Source organism: Melanerpes formicivorus, unplaced genomic scaffold, assembly GCF_026170545.1.
Source record: "Melanerpes formicivorus ecotype bairdi unplaced genomic scaffold, bMelFor1.0.p_v2 SCAF_43, whole genome shotgun sequence".
In the NCBI taxonomy this organism is placed as follows: domain Eukaryota; kingdom Metazoa; phylum Chordata; class Aves; order Piciformes; family Picidae; genus Melanerpes; species Melanerpes formicivorus.
The window spans coordinates 4,417,117-4,438,921 of NW_027142395.1; the positions used below are offsets into that span (position 1 = coordinate 4,417,117).

The 21,805-nt window shown below is 39.7% G+C and overlaps 1 long non-coding RNA gene across 3 annotated transcripts in view; it reads left to right on the top strand.

Moving 5' to 3' along the window:
- LOC137451418 (uncharacterized) overlaps window positions 1-18,079 on the top strand; it is a 45,378-nt gene extending 27,299 nt beyond the window's left edge. For 2 of the 3 annotated variants that reach the window (XR_010989821.1, XR_010989823.1), the window contains exons 3-9: window positions 541-677; window positions 1,279-1,351; window positions 3,205-3,264; window positions 7,031-7,175; window positions 7,574-7,794; window positions 11,393-11,532; window positions 16,646-18,079. This is a non-coding gene — a long non-coding RNA (uncharacterized lncRNA). The remainder of the gene's footprint in view (window positions 1-540; window positions 678-1,278; window positions 1,352-3,204; window positions 3,265-7,030; window positions 7,176-7,573; window positions 7,795-11,392; window positions 11,533-16,645) is intronic. The other variant, XR_010989822.1, reaches the window with a different exon arrangement.
- The last annotated feature ends 3,726 nt before the right edge of the window (window positions 18,080-21,805 follow it).

The following is a 21,805-nucleotide window of genomic DNA, read 5'->3' on the forward strand; positions in this document are numbered from 1 at the left end:
ACTGCTGGTTCATCATTGCTTTAGACCATGAATAGGATGCTTGTGCTTCTTCAGGTTTTCAGAGGCTTTGAAGAAGGGGTACAAGTGCAGGGACTATTGCTGCCAGGCTTTGCCTGTGGCTGAAAGCAGATGTCCAGGCTGGTTGAAGACACCTGGTGGGTTCACTGGAGCAGTGACCTGTTGGTATGGTGACTGCCACTTACCTAAGGGGTCTGCTGGAGCTCAGAAAATGTACAGCTTGGCCACCATCATTGCTGCTGGGGTGCCACAGCTGCCTGTCCTAGTACTGGCAAATTCAAATATCTCACAGGCAACCAGGGTATGGCAAAGCTCTCCAGCCTGGCTGGAAATAGCTGAGGGGCAATTGTCAAAGTAGACCATATAAATGTCATGGCCTAAGGACCATATTTTTTGCTCTGTTTGCGTAACAGCCATCACATTGCTGACACTCAATATATATTGGCTTTCATGAACTGGTTTGTGTCTCACATCAAGGCTCTTTGTGTATGCTTTAATTCCTATATTCTCCATCTTCTTAAGGGCATTTGACAGAGCTGTAAATAGGAGAGACTGGACAGACCACCGAGCAGGAGAGCAGGAGCTCCACAACACTGGTCTATGGTCTCTGTTGCGCAATTTGCTGAGTGTGACTCTGGATCAGCTTCCACTTGTCTGAGGTGGGGATAATACTCTCTTTCCCCTTTCCATCATTGGTCTGTTTTCAGTGTGCTAGGGAAACCTAAAAATGCTACTTCCCTGGAAATCCCCAGAATGTGACATTTAAAAATGACAGCACATCAGGAAGAAAGTATTGACTTGGTCTGCTTGTTTCTAGATGTGCTGTAACAGGAGTCTTCCCTGTTGACAGCAAAGGCAAATTGATCAAATGCTGGGGGGGGTAGGGGATTTTGGCTTCTTAAGTGCAGTACAGCAGTCCGTACTTTTCTCTTTATGAGGAATATTGTGGGGTGTGATTTTGTTAAAAGGTCAAACAGCTAATTTGAAATAGGCCATAGACAACCTGTATGTCGTAACAAAGAGTAATTGCTCCGACTCACAGGTGGTATTCCAGAGTTTGGAAAGTTGGTGCTTTAAGGTTTAATGCATAGGATTAAAGACAGCTCTGTAAAACTTAAAAGATTTAAGAATTATACTGTAGGAAGTCATGCTATAATAAGCTTTACACCGACAGTTCATATAGCATCATGGGATTCTAAGCTGCCCAAGAGAGAGCCTTAATATACTGTAACCTACAACTTTCCCCTTGAAATGTCTTAGTTCTACGAAGCAATAAACTACTCTGGACTAAGTTACTGAAGGTCTTTGAAGTACTGGGAGACCCATAAATAGGGTAAGTACTTTAGAAGGGGGTGGGGAGGTTGTCCTCATTTTGTGGTGTACATATACAACTATTTCATAGTCAGGTTGATTTGTGTCTGCCTGTAAGTCAGTTTCCTGGGAGTAATAAATCTTCATTCAAGCAAAACTAAAATATCACCAGTATTTATTTCATGCATTTTTTACCCCATCAGGGAAAAAAAAAAGTCAACATTCATGTAAACTATTTTATGCCCAACTTGCAGTTCTCTGCTAAAATTATAGTTCATAGGATGAAATTTTTGTAAATCCAAATTGTAAACACTGGGTAACAGATGTACCATTGCACAACCAAAAAAGAGTGGTAAGTGTCGCTGGAGAAATAAAACTGAGTTATTGTTTCCAGTTTCAAAGAACAGCAACAAGTCTAAGAAACTATATGTGATCTTTGTCCTTTTTTCCCCTCAGACACCTGCACACATCTAATGTTTCACTGAGCCCTGAAAAATAAATGCATAGCTTCAGTCTCCTAATCCATGTGGCTCCAGAGACCACTGTTACATGAGAACTTAAACTGATGATGCTGAGCGTCCTAGGGGCAGCTTAATCTTTTTTAATTCAAATCAACTGAGTCCCATGTGGTGCTAGGATGATACTCTATATGCTGCAATCAGACTGACCTAGACTTCTTGTGCTCTAAATGATTAATGAAACTGCCTCCTAGTTTGTTTCTATGGTGATCTGAAACTTGACACGATGTAGGAATCTGCCATTCATGCTAAATGAATCGAGGAGGAGGTAGCCACGGAACAAAACTCCATCGGTTGTACAGAGAAGGCTGAATTTTAAGTCATTAGTCTCCTTGTACTTGGGTTGTTGACTATTGAAAATAAGAGTGAGATAAAATATCCTGGTTAATAAAACTTTAATTGGGTAGTTTACCAGCCAATTGTTTCAATATTAGCAAAAATGAGTTACTCTGAAAACAGCTTTCTATATTTCCTTTTGATGGCTAAATGTGGGATAAACCTAGAGGAGTTCTGACAGACGGTTTGCAGCTCCTCATAAAGAAGCCAATTCAACTTTAAAAGCTCTGCAATGCCTTTAAATACTATAAATACTCTAAGGAAAAACAACAAACAAACAACAACAAAAACAACCCCAAACTAAAATAAAAACAAATCCCCAGGAAATCCCAAACCAAACCCACAAAAAACCCTGCAAAAGCCTGATGCTCATGTTTTACTGAGTCCATGAAAATGACTTTGGGATTGTTTTCATCTTTGCATTTTGACTCTGCTGTTTCAAATACAGAGTCACTGAATTCATTAAAATGTTGTGAGGCTTTCAAAACTTTTTACTTTTGTTCTGGAGAGAGCACACTACCAAACATTTAAATATTTTAGATAGTCCCTGAACCACTGATTAGGTCTATATATAGTGCTTAGGTAATAAACACTTGAGAGCATCAGTAAATTAGCTTAGCTACCTCACCATCTGCAACGTCATGAAGCCCAGCTCAAACTAGCTGCCTGAATTTTAACTCAGTGTCTAGACTTGGTGTTGCAGCCCATGCTGGGTGCATTTACAGATGTGTAAAAAGAAGTATACACTAGGGCTTTCTGAAGATGGTGAGAGCAGTGGAGCCCTACAAGCTCTTAATTTGCCCTTTCTACCTCCATTGCTTAACATTGTCTCCCTACCAAACTCCTGACCACTGAGCATGCCACTGTTTGTTGTTTCACCAAAGCCTGTTGTCCCACCAGTGCAGGGAGGTATGCTGCTGCTTTTTTCATTTCCACATCTCTTTAAAGGAAACACTGCTGCACTGCTTATTTGCCTCTGGTGAGACTATCCCTGTACTAATCTCACTACATCTCTCCACAGCTTTTCAGGAAGGCACAGCATACCCGAATCATCTCATCACTTCATCTGGAATCAATCACTGTAGGTACACTGATGTCAAGAAAACTCTGCTCATTTGCATTAGCATGTGATCTGGTCCTATCTCTTTGTGATCTTTAGAACAACAGTGCTCCCATTGGGATTTATGATATCAGAGGAGTCTAAACTCACTTTCTAATGTATTTAACCAATGCCTCTCATTTTTCTTCCCTATAAAAAAAAAGAAAAAAAAAAAAAAACAAAAAAAACACCAGTTTGTCTGTACTGGTCCAAATTGTTAACAATGTAAATTCCTTTGACATGGATCTGGGGCATCTTACTGTTGCACCCTACATTCAGAGAGTTTAAGAATGTAGAATTAGCAGATGGCATAACTGAGTTAACTTTGAAGCTGTAAAAAACTTAATGTCCAGGATTTTGAAAGGAATCTGAAGTACTTAGTATTTTCAAATGTGACCCAATAGACATTGTCTCCCTGTATTTCTTCAGCTCTCTCTGAGAATCCTTGCTTATGTTATTGCCAAATGAAGATACTATGGCACTATGGCTTGCAGTTTTCCCAAGCCTTACTTCCTTGGATCACACCATGCTGTAAGGACTTCAACATTCCTTTTTAGAAGAAAAGGCAGAGAGAAATAGAAATGCTTTAGGATTTCCTAAATGAAATCTAATATGCTGCACCCAGATTCCATTTTTAAGGCAATCCCTTCTTTGAGGGAAAAGTTTGAACCTGTTTTGAATATCTTTAATTACCAATACCAACTATAAACATGTCTTACTAAGATTCTCAGAAGGATTATTAGAAAAGTAATTTACCTTGAAAAATAAAGCTTTTGTTTATTTTTACTTCAGAACCAGGGAGAGAAGGAATTTGAACAAAACAAAACTGTCTTGTTGATTACGCAGCTCTCCTTGGAAGTTTGTAAGAACAAGTTCATGTGATGCCTGTTTGGGAGGAGACTCCTTTTTTGGATTTCCACATCCTCGCCTGTAGATTCAGTTTAATTTCTTTGAGCTGCTTAATTTCTACAGAAATGATTAAATGTTTATCAGACCACTGTGAGAGAGACAGTAAGAGTCTTCTCTTCAAGAAACTCACCTGGGGTGTAGGAGATCTAAGTTCAAGTCATTACTTCAAACCATGTGGGCCAAACTCCTGCAATCCATGTCTGCAGAATAGTCCTTTCAGGTAAGGGTACAGTGACCAGGCTGGCCACAACCCCTGATTCTTTAAATGATAAAACCATCCAGGAAGAAGGAGAGAAGCTGGACAACATGGAGACTGATTGTTTTGGCTATCTCATTTTTGGAAGTGAGCCTGTGTGACAGACCTCTACCACCACCACTTCCAGGAAAGCAGCAGCCTCCCTGGGAGGGTAAAGGAAGCACAGCTCAAGTTTCTGTGTGTATATGTCCTTTTCAAGAAATGAAATTACACCTGACCTTTAGGGTAAAAATGAAAATCATGTTTATATGGGTGAGTAGCAGAGTTATCTCACCAAGAATTCTGCCAGATGGATTTAATGCCACCTGTCAAAAGCTGTGAGACACAAACTTTTTGTTCTCTGAACTTGTGCCCCAGGCTCATTTTGGAGGAAAATCTGTTCATTGATCAATGTATTTGTGTGACTTTCTCCTTACATGTGGCACATTCTAGAAAAGCAAAAGCTTTGTAGGCTTTCAGGCAAGAGGATGCTCTTTCTCCTGGTGAATGTTTCACAACACAACACAGTGAGAGCCATGAGATCCCTGCTACTATTTAAATACTTTTCTAGGAGATTTCTAGCAGACTTCTGTGCCTGTGGTTGAAGAAAAAGATATTCTGTGACCCACTAAGGAACAGAAGATTACCTGTTTCCAGCTCAGGAAGACAGTTCCAGAATGTGGACACAAAGAAGGAGGTCCAAGCAGAGCTATAATGATGGTGCAAATGACCCCATAAGAATCTCTCTAGAAGCAGTTGTCAAGTATCCAGTATTACCACAGTCCTGGCATTCATGTTTGTTGCATTGGCACAACTCATGACCTTGGTTAAAGCTCTAAGATGTTACTGGAACAGCAACAGAAATTAGTATTTTTTAATATTTATTGTTGCAATGGCTCCAGTAATTGTTTTGGAACAAGGAGTTTCCATTTCACTAGCGCTTCTTCCTACATCTTGTCAAGACTCTTGATGTGGGAGGGAAGGGGATAGTTTTGCTTTTGGAAGAGAGGTGTGACAAGTGATGGGACACCAGTTTGAAATCATTCACAACAGGGACATACATAAAATATTATGAATCTTCTGAGAAACCAGTAATCATATACAGGTACAGAAACGGACAGTCTGGTTAGGAAGAGGCATTCCATACCTTTTTTTGTACAGTGCCTGATGTCCTGATTACAGTTTGTGCTTGCTCCCATTAGCAGCTGAGGGACAGCCTGTGCTAACCTGTTGTCTTACAGAGTAGTGCGTGGATTTACAGATGCTGTTTATTTGAATATGAGTTAACGATGCAACACTGTGGCAAATAGAATCAACAAGGTTGGAAAAGACCTCAGAGATCATCAAGTCCAAGCTATGGCCCAACACCTTATGACTAACTAAACCATGGCTTCAAGTGTCACTTCCAATCCTTTTTTGAACACTTCCAGGGGTGATGACTCCACCACCTCCCTGGGCAGCACATTCCAATGGCCAATCTCTCTATGAAGAACTTCTTCCTCACATCCAGCCTAAACCTCCCCTGGCACAGCTTGAGACTGTGTCCTCTTGTTCTGGTGCTGGGTGCCTGGGAGAAGAGACCAACCCCCACCTGGCTACAACCTCCCTTCAGATAGTTGTAGAGAGCAATAAGGTCTCCCCTGAGCCTCCTCTTCTCCAGGCTAAACACCCCCAGCTCCCTCAACCTCTCTTCATAAGGCTTGTGCTGGAGACCTCTACCCAGCTTTATTGCCCTTCTCTGGACACACTTGGGTGTCTTGTAAGTAAGTGCTTTGCATTTAGTTACATTAATAAGAATGTCACATGTAAAAGAAATGAGGTAATTATTCTGCTCTATTTCACTTGCTAAGCCTCAGTTGGAGCACTGCATGCTGTTATGAACACCACAGTAAAATGGGAAATACTTACTAATTAGATAATTCTGAGGAGAACAACAAAAATGAGAAATTATTTGGAAAATTGCCCTTATGTGTACAATTGTTCATAAACACATGAAGTGTTATTTTAAAAGGAGAAATTATTCATATTACCTTAACTCTATACAAATAGAGTGATTGAATACAGAAGAAATTGAACTGGACAATGACAAGGACAACACAGGTTGCAGGCTGAAGTGCAACATAGAAACAATACTTTCAGCGCAAGAGGCCAGAGAACCACTTGGCATCACCATCTGTGGAAATGGCCCAGTCTAGCCTGGACAGTAAAAATGGCTGGAGGACAACTGATTTCTCTCTCCAAATGTTTCTGAGGTTTCCAAATCTGGCTTCATGTCAAATCAGAAAATGTGTGTATTTGCTGTAAAAGAAAATGCTAACAAAACAGCACATTAACTAAAAGTTTGCAGTTTGACAAAATGTATTTAAAATGTAATTACTTTCTATTTTGTGGTGTAATTAAAATAAAAAGTGATTTGGAAAGGGAAAACTAAAAGCAAAGCACTTTATCTGAAAGGTGACAAAATAGAGTATATCAACAATATCCTCAAATCTGAGAAGATTTAAAAAGAAATCCAAAGCATGATATTGTAAAATGTTAACTTTTAGTAGAACTTAATTTTAAAATTAAGCTTATGATTAATTTTTGCTTTATTTTTTTGTTAAGCCAACTTTGTGAGTCACCTCTTCAGCAGTGAAGATTTAGGAAAGGTACCTCCTATTTTGAGACTTGTAAAGTTACAGTACAGCAAGGGAAACAGAGAAAAGCCTGCAAGGTCTGCTCTTGAAATTAGAAGGCACTTTTGGAGAAGGTACTGTTTACCTCTATCAGTTTTTAACAAATAATTTTGAGTGTAGATAAAATACCTGGGAAAACACACAGATTGAAAATATATGCAGTACTTTTGAGCAAGCAAGTAGCTGAACATGAAACAGTGGTAGTTTTCAGTGGTAAAACTTTCTGAGTTAAAGTCATAAAATGGCTTGAGTTGGAAGGGACCTTAAAGATCATCTAGTTCCAACCCCACTGCCATAGGCAAGGATATCTCCTGCTAGACCAGGTTGGTTTTTGTCGAAAACCTCTGATTTTCAGAAATATCCAGTCTAAGCTACCAGAACAAAAAATGAGGGGGACAATATAGCTGTGTAATACATATACTGTGTGTTGATTTTTGTCCCTGACGTTCATGCTTCCTCCTCTTTTTTTCAGGTTGCTGCATTAGCAAATTGTCCATCAGCTCTCCAAGCGTGGCACTCAGCTTTTGCTGCCCTGGGGATATCAGTAACATGAAGATTGCCCCTTGCAAGCTGCAATGACCTGCGCCCTACAGCTCTATCTATCACATAAAAATGTACTGCTCCACAACTGACACTTTTCACAGCTCCATCTCAATATCTCTTTTCAGATTTCCTGCTGACTGACAACATCAGGTACAGCATTTCCCACAATTTTTCTTCTCCGTGTGTGAAATTATATATTCAAGAACTGTGAAAAGAGAATCAGCAGGTTCTCAGCGCTGCTTCTCTGTGAGGAGGGAGAGTTAACCACCATCTAGGAAATCAGGACTGGACTATGAATATTTGTTCACATTTGTAAACACATTTACTATGGTTCTTTTCAAACAATTTGTTCCCTGGCAAGAAAGCCCACAGACACTATGCATTTTAAGCAGATTTTAAAGGATGTTAATACCTAAATTCTCTATTTCAAGCATTTTTATCAGAAAGGTGATTATAAGAACAGTGTTTATCCAATCAATTTCAAATTTTGATTACTGACAACCTACAGACTAAAAGTTGTTTATCTGATAATTTCACAGGATTACTTAAGAAAATATGACAGGTTTCTAGACAACTCACAAAACAAAAAGGAGGATAAATATGTTTGCAGACAACTGTTTTCATGTATCTTCTGCTTGGCAAGAGTAAAGCAAGGTATGTGTTATAGGCTCAGGTCCATGGCTCTTTGTTCTAAATATCACTGAGTTGGGAAACAATGATTTCCTCACCAAAACAGAACCAATCTTTTTTCAGTAGATCCAGTGAATACCTTGCACGGTTATATCTTCTTGCATGTGAAAGACGGGTCAGATGAGAACATATTGAAGCTCATGGGATCCCTGGTCATGGCCTACACTTCTCTATTTACTATTTTTTTCTGTGTTTTCAAACTGGGAAGTGATCAGGGAAACTGAGAGTCACTTGGTGCTGGGCTGAATAGGCCAAAAGTGGAGTCCATGAGGTTATGTCCTTTATGCCATAGTGTTAACACAGGTCACTGAAATGGAGCTGTGTAGATGTATGTGTATTAAGACATGAAGTCCATCATACATTTTCTCTTGTACTTCCCCTTTACAAACCCCCCAACTAAACTAACAAAGAAAATGAAAGTCAGAGTAAGCAAATCCCATTTACAAGTAGGCAGGGAGATGAAGCAATAAATCACTCAAAAAACTTCTTTTCTGCTTGTAAAACAACATTTACAATGACACTTTCATGTCATCTATCTCCAATGCTAACATAGAAATAACAATGCCAAGCAGGTATTTTGCATATTCTTTTTGCCCCTGCTAATGCAACTGAACAATTGGGAAACATGGACAAGAAACTCCTTACTGATGGCAAGCTCTTGTTCCAAGGGTGTTTGAACATCTAAAGAAAGAAACATTTGCCTGCAAAGAAGCAGAGCGGAAATAGGAATGCCTGTACCCTGTTGAAACCCCACCTGTGCTGTAGCAAACAAATGAGGCTACTGACACAAACTAGTGTCCCATGGTGAAAATTTTCCTCATACTTCAAATAATTCTAGTACCACCAATTCCTATTAATGCATATTTGATTATGCAAAAAGTTTAAAAATTGTATTTCTTGCTAGTGTTCTTTTCTTTGCCCATTTCCTTCGCATAAGCGAGCACAAGTGTTTTCATGGCTAAATTATGCTCTGCTTTGCATCAAACTTCAGGCAGATTTAATTATGAAAAGCTGGATATGTAAATTACAGCTTCCCCAGGTTACTCTTTGTGGATGTTACCAGGACTCATTCAATAGGTCTTGCTGTCCTTAGCAGTGACCCGTGGGGTATATTTTTACATGGATAAACTGTTCTTGTACACTTTCTCCAGTTCATGGACATGAACAGCCTCTCCTTTAACAGCAGACACAAAATTGCTCTCTGATTCTATCTGACTGTCAGCAAAGGTAGTGTCTTTATGGACTTAGTGTATCATATACTTTGCAATGGTGTATGTCCCTGTCCTAGAAAGTAGTCAAGAGGATTTTAATTTTATTTAGTTATTTTTGATGTGATAGCACACACACACACAATGAAGGGTTCATACTAAACTGTGGTTTATTTTTCTCTGTGGGTAACTCAGGGGTAAAGTAGAACTGTAGGAGGATGGCTCCCCTTCCTGAACATACATGGGGTGATCACCTGGCACACTGTGGTGGTAAATTTTTGTGAGATAGGTCCTAGGATTTGGACTTTCAAACTCAGTTTAGTCAGGGCTTGTTTCTAAAAGTCAGTTCAAGAAGGAAAGGTGTATGCCGGTCCTATTTTCTGGCACGTTCTGGTCACTGATGTATTTTTTCTTTCACACTCTGAAAGCAATGAAACAATTGAAAGTTTTAATTAGCACTGATTGAAAGGCCATTCTGTATAACTACTGATGTTTCCTCTTTTAAATATGAGCTTTTACATTCAGGCTACCTTTCAAATTTGATTTGCATTAGGAAAGGATATTAGGCATATAGGATTTCACAGTTCATTTTATATCCTAATCATCAGAAGCCTTTATTTGGGGACTGAACCAGAGGGATTTACTGCTTGCAAAATCAGTGTATCCAATATAAAAATATTTCAAAAAGTTCATTTTAGTTCATCTCTCCAAAGTCACTTAATGAAAGATGTAATTCTAGTGAACAGCCTTTGGTCACAAAACTCTCTGAACACTCTCATTTCATTAAGAGTGAATTAATGTAATGTTAGATGCTGACATTTAAGGGTCGCTGCACTCCTATATGTTGTGGTAGAATGGATACCCATTAAAAATATTATAAGACTAATCTTGTAAAGGGTGAATTAGAAGCTGAGGTTGCTTAGCTCTCCTTAAGGGCTACAGATTTCTACACAGATCTCTAATGGCCCAGCTCTGCTCTTCTGAAGCTTGTGCTCTCTGCTGTTAATGACTGCCCCTTGTTCCTGACTCACTAGAAGTTTCACAGGGAGCAGTATCCTGCCTTCAGTTAGGTGCCTGAACCCAATTGAATTTCCATTGAAGAAAACAAGATTATTATAAGAAAAAAACCCTACCCTGTTACTTGAATGAAGTGAAGAAATGTCCTCTCTTTCCCTTGTTGAGGGAGTTGAGAAGGGAGGTGGCTTGTAAACTCTTTGACAGAACTATCGGCATTTTCCTCATGGTTACAAAAAGACAGGAAAAAAAAATGAGCAAAGAGTTACTTGGATGAGATTAGTCTGTCATGGTAACAGTGTTTATTTTACTGACCTAAATCTTTCTTCTCCCACTTCTTTACAGCTGCTGGCCATTATTAGTGTCTTTATCTTCATTATTACTGTTCTAAAGTAAAATAACTTTAGTGCTGCTAACTTTTGCAACTGAGTGTGTCGAAGATACCGGCAGACACCAGTTTGGTCTTCTGGTGTGACTCTTGGCTCAACAGGAGCTTTAACTGCTGCACCCCCACACTGGACTCATGGTGCTGCAGATCTTAAGCTGATGCAGATGATGACAACTTTATGGCCCCAGCCCTCTTCTGCCCACATTAGTAGATGTCTCCATTGTGGCTGCTGAGCTTATCCAGTCCTCAGTCCTGGAACGTCCCTCTGAGGGATGTGTGAAAGTATGCACTATATTTATAAAAGAAAATGCAAAAGCTTCAATCATGTGTCTCTGTGCTGGTGCTCTGCTCACCCAGAGTGGACTCCATGTTTCAGGGTGCTCAAGGTGTGTTCTGTCTGCTGCCACTGGCTTCCTGTGTAACAAAACTCCCTTTATTATTTGAACAGGCCTACCCACTCAGACTCATGAAATGGAGCCTCTGATCCAATTGTTAGTTTCTTTTTAAACCATGCACAAAATCAGCAAGAAGGATCTGAGAGCTGGGTGTCGAACTGCGTGTCAGCATAGACCTTCAGTGAAGTCACAGGCAAGTCCCTCCACTGTTTAGTTTTTCTATCTGTGCTAATTTCCTTCTGAACTCTGAAGACTGTATTTGAGAAATGAGTGTGGGCATCAAACATAAGTAACATCTTTAATAAAATCCTAACTTAGAAGGAACCCATTAAGATTTAACTAATGTCCATACTGTGGCACATACCTATGGAAAATTGTTACAAGTTCAATAAAACAAATTTTTGTTTCAAAAGGACAAATTAATTAAATTTGATTGTTATGAGTCATTCAGTTTTAAAATCCCAATACACTTGTGATTAATTTTAACCATGCTTGTACCTTGATTTAGTTATTTTTTAGGAGAGGATGGCATTAATATTAAATAATCAATACATTGAAAACTGAAAGCTACATAAGTTTTATTCTTTATTACCATGGTTGGTTCCAAAGAACATGGTGGTGTAGAAAATGTTTTTTCTACTTGTCATATATGAGGTTTTAATAGTTTTCAGATAGTTTTCTATACCTTTAGCACAATCTAAATCTTTAAACTTCTCTAGACATTTTGGTGTACAAGTATAAGCTGATCAAGAGAAATGAGTCCATGAACCCAAAGTAATCCCATCTAGCAGATTGACAGGGCTTTAAATCAGATTTGAAGGGAGAAAGGGCTGAAACCAGTCCCTCTAGACAGGAGTCTAAGGGTGGTAAGCTGGAGTCAGGGGTGAAACCAGCAGCCCAGCTGGTACAATAATGCACCAGCATGGGTAACAAACAAGAGGAGCTGGAAGCCCTGGTACAGCAGGAAAGTTATGATGTAGTTGCCATCATAGAAATGTGGTGGGATGACTCACATGACTGGAGCACTGTAATCAATGGCTACAGGCTCTTCAGGAGAGACAGGTGAGGGAGAAGGGGTGGAGGGGTGGCCCTGTATGTCAGGGAGGCTCTAGATACCATGAAACCAGAGATTAAGGATGATCAGGTTGAGTGCCTGTGGGTGAGAATTAGAGGGAAGGTCAACAAGGCAGACATCCTGGTTGGAGTCTGTTATAGACCACCCAACCAGGATGAAGAGGCTGATGAATTATTCTATAGGCAGCTAGAGGCTATCTCAAGATCACCAGACCTTGTTCTTATGGGTGACTTTAACCTGCCTGATATCTGCTGGGAACTTAACACAGCAGAGAGGAGGCAGTCCAGAAGGTTCTTAGAGTGTACGGAGCACAGCATCTTGTCCCAGCTGCCGTGTGAGCCTACCAGGGGTAAGGCTCTGCTTGACCTCCTTTTTACATATAGGGAAGGGCTGGTGGGAGCTGTGGTGGTTGGAGGCTGTCTGAGGTCCAGTGACCATGAGATAATTGAGTGTTCAATGTGCAGTCAAGCTAAGAGGGGCAGCAACAAAACCTCCACTCTGGACTTCTGGAGGGCAGACTTCAGGGTACTCAAGGAACTAACTCAGAAAGTACCTTGGGAAACAGGCCCTTAAAAACAAAGATGTCCAGGAGAGCTGTACCTGAGGTGCTGGAACGTGTCCAGAGAAGGGCAACAAAGCTGGGGAGTGGTCTGGAGCACAGCCCTATGAGGAGAGGCTGAGGGAGCTGGGTTGCTTAGTCTGAAGAAGAGGAAGCTCAGAGGAAACCTTAATTCTCTCTACAACTCCCTGAAGGAAGGTTGTAGCCAGGTGGGGGTTGGTCTCTTCTACCAGGCAACCAGCACCAGAACAAGAGGATGCAGTTTTAAGCTGTGCCAGGGGAGGTTTAGGCTGGATGTTAGAGAGAAGTTCTTCCTAGAAAGAGAGATTGGCCATTGGGATGTGCTGCCCAGGGAGGTGGTATAGTCACCATCACTGGAAGTGTTTAAGAGGGGACTAGATGAGGCACTTGGTGCCATGGTTTGATTGATTAGATGGTGTTGGGTGATAGGTTGGACTTTATGCTCTCCAAGGTCTTTTCCAACCTGGTTAATTCTATTCTATTCTTTCTATTCTATTCTATTCTATTCTATTCTATTCTATTCTATTCTATTCTATACTATACTATACTATACTATACTATTCATTCCAAATTATGTCTACAAAGGGACCCACAGTCCTTTAGGGCCACTTGATATCTGTGGTAGTATTGGTAAGCTCTGTTTTTCAATGGGAATATCTGCATAGCCTGCTTCAAGGCAGGATGATCATTTTAGCCCAAGAGCCAGAAGTTGCTACTAGTAATCCATGAGGTCACAATTCTAAACTGGTAGTTATATAGTGGTGTAGTAAAGGTCATCAGACTCCTGGTCCTTTCTACTTTCAATGCAACGCACTCCTCTCACAAGGATTCAAACTGAAGTAAAGGTCTCTCTGGGCAATGTCTCACCCCTTAGTCATTTCTTCCTCTGAGATTGTGTCAGCAGAATAAACTGAGGAGAACACATCAGGCCTCTGTCCTATTGTAGCTCATTGACCTATTTAGTCTCTGAAAGTTGTCAGTTTTTTTGAATTATTGTTACTAAACTAAAAAATAATACCCCAGTGGCTATCTTTAAATATAGAGGACAGTATCAGAGAACTGTGCAAAATACCAACCATCAAGACACACAAATCTGCTTCAATATGCTCTACCACAGCTTGTGTCCTGCTAATTTTCCCAGGCTTCAGCCAGCATTTGTGTTGAGTTAGTGACAACCGGCAGAGGAACTGCACATCCTCCACAATCCTACGAAGGACATTAAGTATGTGCTTACTTTTCAGAAGTCCCTGTGATTTTTGGAAAAGTACTCCCACACTGCGAGCTTAGTCCATGGCTTTGTGCTCGGTTGGTTAAGAGAAAGTAAATAACATTTTTCTGCCACTGTAATCATACAGAGATGACAGCAGCCACCCCCTCAGAGGAACTGCCCTTTCCATCCTCATTCCTTATCCCTGTCAATAATTCTTATGCTACAAGGAACATTTCCACAAAACTCTGCAGGGTAGCAGTAGCAGAGTTTATATATACTGGAAGATCAAAGGCTGGTATGGAGAGCCATCAGATCAATCAGGCTAATTTTTTACATCCCCTGGGCATCAACTTCAAGACTGACGTTCTGAACCCTTTTGCAAATGGGATACAGGAGAATTTAAACAGGGCTGGTATCCTTGTGGTTCAAACATGTATCCAAACAGAGAAAACATTCATCCTTTCTCTTGCAGATGTTCAATTGGATATGCCATATTCTTTCAACTTTCAACTGATTGCTACTTGGCAGGAGTTTCTGAGCAATTTGCAAATTTAATAGTTGTGTGCATCAAATAAAATTCCTGCAGTAAAGCAGACTCCAAGAATATGCATATTGTGTGCTTGGGTCTAAAATTAATAACTGCTGTTAGTGTAAATAAGTAAAAGAAGTAATATGTCACCACCATGCTTTTGTTTAGACTAATTTGTGTGATGTCTACTCTGTATCAGGCAATACAAATGTTCTCCTCTCCCTCCCTGCCCCAATATTACAGCCATAAATTTGGGATGAAAACAGTATAACAGAAAAAACAACCTACTCTTATTTTGATTTTTATTAAAATAAGTAAATTTATTGAAGGTAGAAAAGAAACACTCTTCTTTACCTCAAGCACTTCACAGTCTCTCCTCTGAAGTCCTGGACATCTGAGGATAGCCTGGATTAATTCATAGGTAGGATTCAGTGGGATGCAGAAATACGCCATCACAGTGAAACACATTGCATGTTGTAAATCCATCCATTGAAGCTGAAAGTCCCAGCGCAGGGCTGGAGAGTTAGACAACATTAGCCAGACAACTTGAAACCAAAGCACTTGAGCTCTACTCTACTTATGGCTTCAGGGAGCCTTACTGCGCACCATCTCCTCAGAAAGCCCTTCTGAAACACTTCAGATGTCCTTATAGGATAAATATTCATCTAGGCATGTGGCAGAAGACTTGAGTTTATTACCATAAATGACTGCTTCCTGCAGCAATTAGTAGGCTAATCCATGGGGGGACAAGCAATATTTTATTTAGAACTAAACAATGCATGGCCTCTGCTTCAAAATAAGGATCACTCTTTCAGAATGACCATGAAAATTGACATTAAAATCATCATTCCTACAGGTACAAACAGACAGAACTGTAATTTGAGGAGGGGGAAGTATGTAACAATGAGAAAGCTTGTTAAAATGAAATTTAAAAGGAAGAACCAAAAGAATAAAATTTTGCAGATCCCATTCTTATACACACTACTAAAGTCTCAGAGTAACTGTATATTATGTATACAAAACCTCTCAGAAACCAAACCTTAATAGACTACACAAAAAAGGCAGCATGGCTATAGAATACAGTAAGGGCAAACAACTGAGCTAGACAGGCATCCTTCAAACAGTGGAGCTCATGAGGAGCAATGAGAGGAAAAAAAGAACATAAACTTCAGCAAATCAAATGGTAACGCAGAATAAAGCTGACCAAAATGATTGTCCAGAACAACACACTGAAGGCATAAAAAGTAGTAATAAAATATTTTGTTTTCCAAATGCATTAGTGTTATATGCAGAAATTCTGCCAGAAACTATGTAGGGTTAATAGATGATTGTGATGTAAATGTAGTGCTTATGAAAGACAAATACACAGTAATATTCATGGAGTGAGGAACCCTAATTGCACGAGCTCAGTTATGAGCTCTAGATTAGCTGTTAACACTCAGGGGAGGTCTCAATGAAAGTAACAGTTCAATGGAAGTGTCAGCTCATTGCCTAGAAGCTGAAGAGAAACCTTTGAGAAAGGAATAGAACACAAAGTAGAAAATGCTGTATGCAAATCCGTTAGTGCTGTCAAGATTTGGATCATTCTGGGTTGATATTTCTGTGTTAGGGAAAGCTTCATTTTGGAAATACATCCATGACAGATCCATGGGTGTTGAGAACTGAAGTGCTAACAGTGACAAGAAGGTCCACAAGTTGTTTTGTGAATTTATTACCTGCCTAACTGATGCCACTACTTTCAGTGAAGATACTCCCCATGGGACCATCACTTTCTTGCAAATTAAACTGTCAGGACCCAGCTTTTAGAGAAATCATTGTAAAGTTGACCATTTTCCTGATGACTTTTTTTCTGAGCTCATATATCTTGAACAAATTAGTCTACATTTGGACATTCTTCTCTCTTTTTTTTTAGGTTTTAAGCAATACTGAAAAGAAGCTACAGAAGAATTAAATTATTGGTGTGAAACATTGTTTGGAAACCAGATGGGTTTGTTACACCAGAAACTCTTACACCAGAAAATCTCACATACCTTTTAAAGTTCTCTTCCAAGAGCAAAATAAATTCCCCCAACCTTTCTCGTCTACTAAAAGTGTAATAAAACAAAATAATGATAATCAAAAAGGTTTTCTTTTTAAACAAATCTGTGCACCATTTCTTTGTAGGGAAAGAGGGCAAGGAGAACATGTGATACATTGCTTTAATATGCTACTGGATAGTAATCTGATCCTGCTAGTGAAGGATATGGCAGAGCAAACCAGAAAATAAGATATTAATTTTGATATTAACTTCTTGCTTTTGAAGGAGACCAAAAGCAAGCCAAAAAGATCAGATGAAGAGGTCCTTTTTTTTTTTGGCTTAATGAGCCTTTAGAAAGCAAGTTCACTTTTCTGCCAAGACCTGACCTTTGGGACAATGTTTGTGGCAAATTGTAGTTTCTCTTCCTTGTGTTTGTTACCCACAGACAAGCCAACAGTATTGTCACCTCTGATACACTGAAATCTTTAGTGCAAGGAGCTTGTCTGTTATAACATCAGACTTTCAGATGGTGTGAATTGCTGTAGCTCCATCAGAATGTTGCCAATTTACACAAGAAAAGAATATGGATCTGCTGCTTTAACTGCCAGAATTCATACTTCAGTAGAAACACAAGTTCCCATTAAATCCCTTTAGTTGGTTTCTGCTGGACAAGCAGAAGCCCTGTAAATCTGTTCCAATATCTAATTGCCATCTGGAACAAGTAGTAACCATGCAAGAATGTTAAACTGCAACATTGAGAAGGCTGTCTCTGCTTGGGTTTGGTTCACTGTTCATACCCTACTTCAAAGAGTTCAGTGGAGTCTTCCATGCTGAATTCAGTGTCTGCTCTTGCCTAATCACTTTCTTTACAACCACAGTCCACTCTCTGCTCCTAAGCACTCTCTTCCTGTGGTTTGAGGATAGAATGGCTTGTAAAGGGAAGAAGGAACTTCTGTCTCCTCCTTGAAAGTGACATTTCCATTCTCCATTTACAAATCCAACATAACAGCTGTCTGCATCACATTTCCTACACGTATCTCACTGTATTCTCTTTTACCATGGTCATCTGCATTCCAGGGCTTTTTTGGGGATTTTTTCATTCTTCTATGAGCTATCATTTTCCTTCTTTCACCTATAAATTCTTCCCTGTTAGCTTCTGACTGACTCCACAAGTTTCTTTGTGATAAAACTTTATAGAGTCAGAAGAGAGTATTAGGATGACTTAGCTCTTGCTACTGAATAGAGGAGGCTAGACTATTTGCCCATCATTGGTCTGCTAGTTCAGCCAAAATTGTTGCCTATACACAATGCCCAAGAAGGCCACTAGATTAAAAGAAATGTCAATGTGGAAATCACTCTAAATAAACAATTAAAGTTTTTGTTTGTTTGCTTCTGTTTCTCATGCCATAAATTACTATTTCCTTAGTATGGGGTGTGCATCTCCCAATCCCAAACACATGGGAGCTGCAATGTCTTCATGAAAACTGAACATGTTCCATAAACAAATGTGATCATTGTATCAGACACTAGATGAGATACCCTTGAATCTGTGAGATGGAACTTCTTAGGACTGATGATTTTCATCAGTAAATGCAACCAATAGATATTAGTGTGAAATGTCTGTACTATCAGCGCCCACGTACTGTGTGATGCTACACAATTTTAGAAGTAGCAGATGAAGATTAGAAATTAAGGTTCTGGAAGTAGTAAAAGCAAAATGTCCAAAAGTGAATATGTCCTCACCAACAGCAGAGAACAGGTAATGATTTAAGGACTCTGTGCATGAGATGCCAGCACCTTCCACAAAATCTGAGGAAGGTGAGAAAGAATATTCCACAGACTGAAAAGGGGAACTAATCACTGAATGAACTACAGTAGTTTTCTAAGAAATAGCACATATACAGGCCATAACACATATACAGGGCTATTTCTGAAATGGCTCAAGTACCATAGAAACAATGCCATATTGATTCTAATGGCTCTGGAGTCTATTAGTCATCAAAGTAGTGCATTTCATAAGATATTCTTCATCTACAGTGTGGTGGGTTGGAAATTTCCCCCCAACATTGAATTTGCCAGACCAGCTCAGTTGGAAGCAAATGAAAGCTGTATTTACAAGCAAAAATACACTCTACAGTGAAATGCAATGAATATGTAGAAAATATACAGTAGCTACAATATTTACAGGTATTTACAATTAATAAGCATCACAAGAATTCCCCTGGCTAAGGACCAGGAGAAGGTACTAGCTTCTCCCTCCCTGCCTCCCCCTTATCCCCCTCTACAAAAGGGACAAGAGAGAGGAGGAGAGAGATGTTAGACTTAACCAGAACAGTGCAGCCAAGGTCAGGCAGAAGACAGCAGAAGCACAAAGGTAGCATCTCACAGCCTGAGGACGCGAGAAGAGAAATTGTTTTGGAAACTAAATCTTATGGTAGATATGGAATAGAATAGAATAGAATAGAATAGACCAGGTTGGAAGAGACCTTCAAGATCATCACGTCCAACCTATCACCCAACACCACCCAATCAACTAACCCATGTAACCAAGCACCCTGTCAAGTCTCCTCCTGAACACCTCCAGTGACGGTGACTCCACCACCTCCCCAGGCAGCCCATTCCAATGGGCAATCATTCTCTCCGTGTAAAACTTCCTCCTGACCTCCAGCCTGAACTATCTCCCCAATGGGATTGTTTAGAATTATTGTTATTTTCCTTTTTATGCCCAGTAACAATTTGTTTACATTTTACTACTTTCTGTTCAAGATCTGTTAAAAAGTTTTAGAGGCATAGCCTAAAACTACCACACACAGCTTCCCTCCTGCTTGATCATGTCAATATATGACACCATTAATGCTGCTTAAAAGTATTGCATACCCTTTCTTATCACTCATGTGGAGGGCAATACCTTTGTATTATTACAGAATGGGATTGAACCTGAAGACTGACAGTATTGTGCTGCAGTGAACATGAGATTATTATTTCTTTAAATTGTGTAGATTGTGTTCTGTAATTAATAACTTTTGTTCTCACATGCTTAATAAGTTTACCTTCAGAAGTTAGTGCAACACCAGGAGGTAACAGTAAAATGGTAGCAGCCTATTGAAGATAGTTATTTTAGAGAGATTCCCCATCCCTGGTTTCTGTGCTTACTGCCAAGTTGCAGCTTGTTAGTGCTTGTTTATGCTTCATGTGAGACTTGCATCACTCAGACAAGTGCAGGTCATCAGAATATCTTAGAGGTCTGACCTATAACTTAACAAGTTTGCACCAAATTAATGACATGACTTTTCTATTCTCTATAAAGCTCATGTCAGAGTCAGTCTTGACTCATAGGTAAGGTTCTGATCCTGTGCTGTCAAAATCAATAGAAAAAGTTTACACAGTTTAGTCAAACCACTATGTGTCACATCCAGAAATTGCTGTAAGGTCACAGATGTTGATTTCCACAACAGAAGAGATATTAAAACCAAAGCAGAGCCAGTACAGAAAGTACTCCCCCAGGTCTCTTGTCATTTGGCAGTGGGAGTACTGGGAGCTGAACCAATATGAAAAAGGAGAAGAAAAATGAAACCTCCTCACTTCTGGTATTTCTGAAGTTCAGCTCCATTCTTCAGTTCTGCAGGGAAAGACCTGGTGCTGCTTGGCAACAAGTTCACCATGAGCCAGCAATGTGCCCTTGTGAACAGGAAGGCCAATGGTATCCTGGGATACCTAGACAAGTGTGGCTAGGAGGTCAAGGGAGGTTCTCCTCCCCCTCTACTTCAGTCTGGTGTGGCCACACCTGGAGTATTGTGTTCAGTTCTAGGCTCCACAGCTCAAGAAGGACAGGGAACTACTGGAGAGAGTCCAAGAGAGGGCCACAAAGATTATTCAGAGACAGGAGCACCACACTTCTGAGTAGAAGTTGGGACACTTTGGGCTCTTTAGCCAGGAAAAGAGAAGACTAAGAGAGAACTTTAATAATGCATATAAATATCTAAAGGGTGGAGGTCATGAGGATGTGTCTGGGTTCTTTTCAGTGGTAGCCCTTATAGGACAAGGGATAACAAGTGCAAAGTAGAACACAAGAAGTTTCACTTGAACTTAAAGAGAAAGTTCTTTACCTTGAGGGTGATGGAGAACTGCAGCAATGTCTGTCTTTCAAGTAATTTGCTGACTTGTTTAAAAATGCAGTCCAATCAAGCCTCCTACACAGAAAAGTGAATCAACATGTTGTAGACAATCTGTTAAATCTGATCTAAATTCAGCTGCACATTTTCTTCCACCATTGTTTTGTATGTATATTTTAATTGGATATTTTACTTCTTTGTATGCTGTTTATTTCCAAGATATTAATCTGACTTCAACGTAATCCTGTCAGGCCTAAGACCATAAGAGTAACTTTGAACATGTACACACACACACACAAATACACACACACTCAGATAAACATAAAAGAAAGATGCTTTCCACATGGGTGCTTTCTTCAGGTTTTATTTGCACATATTCATTAAAATTATAGTTTAACTGGGCTATTGTCCATACCCACACAAGCAGTATTTTCCACATAAAGGTTCACATTGGCTTTAGACCCACCCACAAACTATTTACTTGCACAGTATACATATAATGATCAAGTTAACAGCTACTTCAGCCAAACCTAAATATTTTCACTTGTGCTTCTTTTGTAAGCCACTTTCTTCTGAATAATATCTTCTAAATTTATACAGTTGGTTTTATGAAGCTTATGGTGCAACACATTTGCTCTTTCACCCAGTTATTGACTGCAACTTGAAATACAGGTTTTGAGTGCTGAAAATGTTAGGAAAGTTTAGAAAAGGTTTTGTTTTGGCTGTTTTCCAGAGTGTGGGCTATTTGCAGAAGCTGTATTTCACTTTAAGTTCAATTTTTTTTTCTCTCCAAAGTTCAGCAGTACTAAGTCATACAAATGTCCATTTATTTTTAGTTCATTTCACAGAATCACAGAATGTTAGAGGTTGGAAAGGACCTCCAGAGATCATAAAGTCCAACCCCCATGCCAAAAGCAGGATCACTGTGGTGGGTTGGAAGGGT